At 45.5% G+C, this 8851-nt stretch overlaps 1 pseudogene; it reads left to right on the forward strand.

Moving 5' to 3' along the window:
• Positions 1 to 5701: 5701 nt before the first annotated feature.
• Positions 5702 to 5819, forward strand: LOC134930447 (5S ribosomal RNA; annotated as a pseudogene).
• Positions 5820 to 8851: the final 3032 nt, after the last annotated feature.

Below are 8851 nucleotides of genomic sequence, written 5' to 3' on the forward strand. Positions count from 1 at the left end.
CTGCCAGCCTGAGTCAGGTCATTCCCCTCATCAGGCTTTTGCAGAAGAAGCTGGAGGCATTGAAGGAGGAGCTAAAACAGAGCGATTCCGCTAGGCATGTGGGACTTGTGGATGGAGCCCTTCATTCGCTTAACCAGGATTCACGGGTGGTCAATCTGTTGAAATCAGAGCACTACATTTTGGCCACCGTGCTCGATCCTAGATTTAAAACCTACGTTGGATCTCTCTTTCCGGCAGACACAAGTCTGCAGGGGTTCAAAGAACTGCTGGTGAGAAAATTGTCAAGTCAAGCTGAACGCGACCTGTCAACATCTCCTCCTTCACATTCTCCCGCAACTGGGGGTGCGAGGAAAAGGCTACGAATTCCGAGCCCACCTGCTGGCGGTAATGCAGGGCAGTCTGGAGTGACTGCTGATGCTGACATCTGGTCCGGACTGAAGGACCTGCCAACGATTACTGACATGTCGTCTACTGTCACTGCATATGATTCTCTCACCATTGAAAGAATGGTGGAGGATTATATGAGTGACCGCATCCAAGTAGGCACGTCAGACAGTCCGTACGTATACTGGCAGGAAAAAGAGGCAATTTGGAGGCCCTTGCACAAACTGGCTTTATTCTACCTAAGTTGCCCTCCCACAAGTGTGTACTCCGAAAGAGTGTTTAGTGCCGCCGCTCACCTTGTCAGCAATCGGTGTACGAGGTTACTTCCAGAAAATGTGGAGAAGATGATGTTCATTAAAATGAATTATAATCAATTCCTCCGTGGAGACATTCACCAGCAGCAATTGCCTCCAGAAAGTACACAGGGAGCTGTGATGGTGGATTCCAGTGGGGACGAATTGATAATCTGTGAGGAGGGGGATGTACACGGTGATGAATCGGAGGATGATGATGAGGTGGACATCTTGCCTCTGTAGAGCCAGTTTGTGCAAGGAGAGATTAATTGCTTCTTTTTTGGTGGGGGTCCAAACCAACCCGTCATTTCAGTCACAGTCGTGTGGCAGACCCTGTCACTGAAATGATGGGTTGATTAAAGTGTGCATGTCCTGTTTATACAACATAAGGGTGGGTGGGAGGGCCCAAGGACAATTCCATCTTGCACCTCTTTTTTCTTTCATTTTTCTTTGCATCATGTGCTGTTTGGGGACTATTTTTTGAAGTGCCATCCTGTCTGACACTGCAGTGCCACTCCTAGATGGGCCAGGTGTTTGTGTCGGCCACTTGGGTCGCTGAGCTTAGTCACACAGCTACCTCATTGCGCCTCTTTTTTTCTTTGCGTCATGTGCTGTTTGGGGAGTGTTTTTTGGAAGGGCCATCCTGCGTGACACTGCAGTGACACTCCTAGATGGGCCAGGTGTTTGTGTCGGCCACTTGGGTCGCTGAGCTTAGTCACACAGCTACCTCATTGCGCCTCTTTTTTTCTTTGCGTCATGTGCTGTTTGGGGAGTGTTTTTTGGAAGGGCCATCCTGTGTGACACTGCAGTGCCACTCCTAGATGGGCCAGGTGTTTGTGTCGGCCACTTGGGTCGCTGAGCTTAGTCACACAGCTACCTCATTGCGCCTCTTTTTTTCTTTGCGTCATGTGCTGTTTGGGGAGTGTTTTTTGGAAGGGCCATCCTGCGTGACACTGCAGTGCCACTCCTAGATGGGCCAGGTGTTTGTGTCGGCCACTTGGGTCGCTGAGCTTAGTCATCCAGCGACCTCGGTGCAAATTTTAGGACTAAAAATAATATTGTGAGGTGTGAGGTGTTCAGAATAGACTGAAAATGAGTGTAAATTATGGTTATTGAGGTTAATAATACTATGGGATCAAAATGACCCCCAAATTCAATGATTTAAGCTGTTTTTTAGGGTTTTTTGAAAAAAACACCCGAATCCAAAACACACCCGAATCCGACAAAAAAAATTCGGTGAGGTTTTGCCAAAACGCGTTCGAACCCAAAACACGGCCGCGGAACCGAACCCAAAACCAAAACACAAAACCCGAAAAATTTCCGGTGCACATCTCTAATCGGCGTCGAGGTTACTTCCAGAAAATGTGGAGAAGATGATGTTCATTAAAATGAATTATAATCAATTCCTCCGTGGAGACATTCACCAGCAGCAATTGCCTCAAGAAAGTACACGGGGACCTGAGATGGTGGATTCGAGTGGGGACGAATTAATAATCTGTGAGGAGGGGGATGTACACAGTGAAAGGGGTGATGAATCGGACGATGATGATGAGGTGGACATCTTGCCTCCGTAGAGCCAGTTTGTGCAAGGAAAGATTGATTGCTTCTTTTTTGGTGGGGGCCCAAACCAACCAGTCATTTCAGTCACAGTCGTGTGGCAGACCCTGTCACTGAAATGATAGGTTTGTTAAAGTGTGCATGTCCTGTTTATACAACATAAGGGTGGGTGGGAGGGCCCAAGGACAATTCCATCTTGCACCTCTTTTTTCTTTCATTTTTATTTGCGTCATGTGCTGTTTGCGGAGTATTTTTTTGAAGGGCCATCCTGCGTGACACTGCAGTGCCACTCCTAGATGGGCCAGGTGTTTGTGTCGGCCACTAGGGTCGCTTAGCTTAGTCACACAGCTACCTCAGTGCGCCTCTTTTTTTCTTTGCATCATGTGCTGTTTGGGGAGTATTTTTTTGAAGGGCCATCCTGCGTGACACTGCAGTGCCACTCCTAGATGGGCCAGGTGTTTGTGTCGGCCACTAGAGTTGCTTAGCTTAGTCACACAGCTACCTCATTGCGCCTCTTTTTTTCTTTGCGTCATGTGCTGTTTGGGGACTATTTTTTTGAAGGGCCATCCTGCGTGACACTGCAGTGACACTCCTAGATGGGCCAGGTGTTTGTGTCGGCCACTTGGGTCGCTTATCTTAGTCACACAGCTACCTCATTGCGCCTCTTTTTTTCTTTGCGTCATGTGCTGTTTGGGGAGTATTTTTTTGAAGGGCCATCCTGCGTGACACTGCAGTGCCACTCCTAGATGGGCCAGGTGTTTGTGTCGGCCACTTGGGTCGCTTATCTTAGTCACACAGCTACCTCATTGTGCCTCTTTTTTTCTTTGCGTCATGTGCTGTTTGGGGAGTATTTTTTTTGAAGGGCCATCCTGCGTGACACTGCAGTGCCACTCCTAGATGGGCCAGGTGTTTGTGTCGGCCACTAGGGTCGCTTAGCTTAGTCACACAGCTACCTCATTGCGCCTCTTTTTTTCTTTGCGTCATGTGCTGTTTGGGGAGTATTTTTTTGAAGGGCCATCCTGCGTGACACTGCAGTGCCACTCCTAGATGGGCCAGGTGTTTGTGTCGGCCACTAGGGTCGCTTAGCTTAGTCACACAGCTACCTCATTGCGCCTCTTTTTTTCTTTGCGTCATGTGCTGTTTGGGGAGTATTTTTTTGAAGGGCCATCCTGCGTGACACTGCAGTGCCACTCCTAGATGGGCCAGGTGTTTGTGTCGGCCACTAGGGTCGCTTAGCTTAGTCACACAGCTACCTCATTGCGCCTCTTTTTTTCTTTGCATCATGTGCTGTTTGGGGAGTATTTTTTTGAAGGGCCATCCTGCGTGACACTGCAGTGACACTCCTAGATGGGCCAGGTGTTTGTGTCGGCCACTTGGGTCGCTTATCTTAGTAACACAGCTACCTCATTGCGCCTCTTTTTTTCTTTGCGTCATGTGCTGTTTGGGGAGTATTTTTTTGAAGGGCCATCCTGCGTGATACTGCAGTGCCACTCCTAGATGGGCCAGGTGTTTGTGTCGGCCACTTGGGTCGCTTAGCTTAGTCATCCAGCGACCTTGGTGCAAATTTTAGGACTAAAAATAATATTGTGAGGTGTGAGGTGTTCAGAATAGACTGAAAATGAGTGGAAATTATGGTTATTGAGGTTAATAATACTATGGGATCAAAATGACCCCCAAATTCTATGATATAAGCTGTTTTTTAGGTTTTTTTTTTTAAAAACACCCGAATCCAAAACACACCCGAATCCGACAAAAAAATTTCGGTGAGGTTTTGCCAAAACGCGTTCGAACCCAAAACACGGCCGCGGAACCGAACCCAAAACCAAAACACAAAACCCGAAAAATTGCCGGTGCACATCACTACAAAACACACAAATGACACTTTCCAAACAATATACGTGCCGATTAATAAGACAGTTTTTCACAAACATTTAAATAAATCACAAAAATACAAAAACATACACAATGTCAAAGGCAACATTAAATACATTACAAAATACAAACTATAAACTGACCAGCCTTCTTTGGCCGATCGGAGTCCTTCACATAAGTCCCACTCGCGACCTCTATAGGAATGAGGCTCTGCAGGGGCAACTCATAATCCAAATACGTCGCCACAAAAGGGGCACCACCACCAGTTTGGCGTGCAGACTTGGCCTCCCTTGCCATTTTGGCTTTCACACGACGCTTTATGTCATAAAACCTTTTTCTGCAGGTCTCCTCGGTTCGCCTCACTAAGCCCTCACAATTGACTGCATCAACCACCTTATGCCACATTTGTGCCTTCTTCCTGGATGACACCTTAGCTGCCTCTTGGCCAAAAAGCTGGCGATGATATCGCATTATCTCATGAACCAGGGCCACATTCTCCTCATAAGTAAATTTTACATTGCGCCCTGATTTGGTTGTGGTACATGGCTGCGGAGCCACATCACTCTCACTAGAGGACTCAGGTGCCTCCTCTGCAACCTCCTCCTCCTCACCCCCCTCACTAACCTCCACCTCACTAACCTCCTGCACCTCCCCCGCCTCACTAACCTCAGAATCCGACATGATTGACACAAACAACAATAAACAAATCTAAAAAAAATAAAAAAATAAAACTCCTCTACCTCTAAAACTAACACAACATACACACACACACACACACACACACACACACACACACACACACACTTAGTGACAAGAGACTCATAAAAAAACCACAAGGACAGAAAATATGACACACTAATAAGTAACAATACAACAAACAACACAAGACACCTTTCACAGCACAGCACACAACAATAGAAAAACCACAAAACCACTCACTTACCAAACTACTCACAACGCTACCTCTCTCCTCTCCACTGACTAAACCCACGAGGTTCGGTCGTTTGGGGGCGTATTTATATGGTTGCGCATTGAAACTCCCTCGTATTCCTCGAAACCAATCATATGACTGACACTAGAAAACGAAAAGTTAAAAAAAACGGCCGCATTGGTGACGTATCACGGCCGAACACTCATAGTACAAATGACGCGTGGAAAAAAACATCTTCGGACAAAAAAAAAACACATTCGGGCGTGAAAAAATACGAATGACCGCGACATCGACCACTACGAATAGGACGAATACGAAAGCTTAGTAAATGACCGAACATAAATTCAAAAAGTTGCAAATGCACACTACCGATGACATTCGAGTTTAAACTCCCACCAAATCCCGACAAATACGAATCTTAGTAAATATACCCCTTGGTGTTTACACTTCAGATAAACACAGGCACTTGTTAGTGCCTTGAAGCAATGTATCCTTGTGACCAATGATTAAAAAATGTAATTGACCCATGATATATGGGCTATCACTGAACAGATGAGGGTCACTTTTTTACAAGCAAGTGTATTTTGTTTCAAGCATTTTATCCCCAAAAGAAAGGGTTCCTCAGCTCATTTGGTATCCTACTGACTCTGGTCCAAAAAAATCTTTCTACAATCATACCACACTGCACAGGCCCAATCTCGTCTGATCTTGGAAGCGAAACAGTGTTGGGCCTGGAAAGTATTTGCTGGGAGACCACCAAGGAATATCAGGTTTTGTAGTTCATAGACTTTAGGAGTACCACCTAAGAGAAGGACCTTTTCCATGCTGATGGACCTTACTTTATTCCAGCATATTAGCTGGGAACATAACACTATTTCCTAAATAGATTTTCACTTTGATCACAAAAATATTTAATAGTAATGTTATGTTTCATATGAACTCTATGCTTTTTAAGGTATATCTAATAAAGGTTACATGTTATTAAAATATATTTATTTGTGTTATTATAGCCTTTGTTTCCAGATTGAGAGTGCTCCCTTCCAGGGTTATCTTTTCTCCTTTCTGTATTTTCCTAAATACCTGTTTATAGACCCATGGGAGCACCACTGACCATCACAATAACATACCTTCATAGATTTACTATATAGGTGTAAAGGTGATAAATTGTGGGGTCTCCCTACATGTGTCAGTTTTTCTGGAAACTACTAATTTTACTTTATCTATGCCACTATATTCCTGTGCGGCTTCCCCAACCCACAACTTTCCATTATATCAGCTTTCCATTGCACTGCAGCACTAGATGGAGCTCCTGTGAGGCACAAACAGTTACTGAATAAGGGCCCAGTATGGAGTCTCATGGTGGCTTACAACCAGGAAGCTGTCTGGCTTGCCAGGCTGAGGCATGCTGGTTACACAGAGGTTAGCATTGCTTCCTCCCACACAAAGCCGGCCCTAATCAATATGATGCCCTAGGCAAGATTTTGGCTGGTGCCCCCTAGCACCACCGCTGGTTCTGCCTCTGACCTTGCACCTCTTTCCCAGCACCATCACCCCTCACCCATAGCAGTCCTTGTACCCCCTATATTTTAAATAGGAACAGTTCGCACATTTGACGGACAGCCCAAAAAGGGGCATCTTCTTGCTGGGAAGGGGCATGGCCACACAATAGTAACCCCAATTCCAATTACGCCACACAGTACTGCAACTTTATTCACATTTTATCTTGCGATAGTGTCCATAATTCATATTACATCCCACAGTAGTATCACTTTACCTTATAAACGTTACTCCTCACAGTAGAGCCCCTTATTCGCATTACGCTCCTTATTCACATTACACCACACCTTATTGCTCTTTATTCACATTAGACGACACAGTAGTGCCCTTTCTATATGCAACGCCACATAGTAGAGCACCTTATACACATAATGCCACACATTAGTAATGCATTTATACACAATTCCACACAGTAATGCCCCTTACACATATGAGACACATTAATGTCTTTATAAACATAATGCACCTTACACATTATACCAACCTTTATTAATGCCCTTGTACACATAATGTCCCTTACACATATGCCGCACATTATTAATGCCCTTATACACATAATGACACACATAGTGCCCCCTACACATTTGCTGCACATTATTAGTGCCCCTATACACATATTGACACACATACAGTAGTACCCTGTTACGGGTGGTCTTCTGTATGCCGGCGGCCGGGCTCCCGACATCCAGCATCCCGGCGCCGGAATCCCGACAGCCGGCATACCGACATTTATTCTCCCTCTTGGGGGTCCACGACCCCCCTGGAGGGAGAATAAATAGCGTGGCGCGCGTAGCGCGCCACCGTGCCCGCAGCGTGGTGAGCGCAGCGAGCCCGCAAGGGGCTCATTTGCACTCGCCCAGCTGTCGGTATGCCGGCGGTCGGGATTCCGGCGCCGGTATGCTGGTCGCCGGGAGCCCGGCTGCCGGCATACACTACTACACCCCCTGTTACACATATGCCGCACATTATTAATGGCCTTATACACATAATGACACACATAGTGACCCTTTACACATATCTTGCACATTATTAATGCATTTTTACATGACACACATATTGCTCCTTACACATATTCTGAACACTACTGCACAACCAACCCACTTACATGCACATAGCACTCACACTTCCACTAACACTGTGACCTCTGCCTCTGCTTGGATACAGATGTGTCCTCACAAATCATGCATCAATGCTAACGTCGGGCACCTTCTTTTAATGAAAATGCATCTTATTTGCATTGATATGTGGCTAGGATGCACAAGCAGCTTCTGCTGATTAAACTGATATGCAGCATGCCTATATACTGTGTGCGACTGTGGCTGTATCTGCATATGAAATGCTACACACAGAATATATGCATGCCGCATATCATTTTAATCAGCAGAAGCTGATGATGCCCTTAGGCATATCAAATGCCCTAGGCAATTGCCTAGTTTGCCTATGCCTATGACCGGCTCTGCTCCCACAGTCCTACTTGTAATATGAAATAAGTTTGGAGTAGAGTGGTAAGCTCCACTAGGGCATGGGCTGAATAACAAAAAAATCACTGCACAGTCCTGCTAAGTACTGTACCGAACCCATCCGAACTCAACTTGCCCGATCCGGGGCTGCTGTGGGAGCTCATGAGGGGCTACTAAAATATTTAAGGGGCTGCTTTATTTAAAAATAAAATATGAATCAAATAAACAAGACAGACAGGTATGCTCACATGTGTGTAACTGGGACACACAGGTATGCTCACATGCGTGATACTGGGAGCTGTGAAAAATGAAAATAGGGCATCTGCCACAAAATATGTAAATAAAAATGCAATTACAAATGAAACCAACGAGATTTTCACAAAATAAGTCTCCGGACTCCATGGAGGGGAAAATATCTCATCTTGATCCTGTGGTATAAAACAGTTTATGTGTATCCCAGCATTAAATCTGAGATTATTGTAATCCCTGAAAATGGAGAAGGGGGTACAAATATGGAGGCTTTGGCCCCTAGTTTTTCAGTTTGTCCAGTAATGTGGTAATTATACATTTGCTTGGTTAAAGTCCTTTCTGTTCCACACAAAGATAGGAGTGGAGGTGAAAGCCTGTGTGTTGTTCCTGATTGCATGTGCCTCTCTAATTTTTAATCACCTTCTTGATACTGTCCTCTTCCTCTTGCCTTTTCTCATAATGTGAAAAGCAGAGCCGTCCGTAACCAATATGATGCCCTAGGCAAGATTTTCGCTGGTGCCCACTAGTACCACCACTAGTTCCGCCTC

Source organism: Pseudophryne corroboree, chromosome 5, assembly GCF_028390025.1.
Source record: "Pseudophryne corroboree isolate aPseCor3 chromosome 5, aPseCor3.hap2, whole genome shotgun sequence".
Taxonomy (NCBI): Eukaryota; Metazoa; Chordata; class Amphibia; order Anura; family Myobatrachidae; genus Pseudophryne; species Pseudophryne corroboree.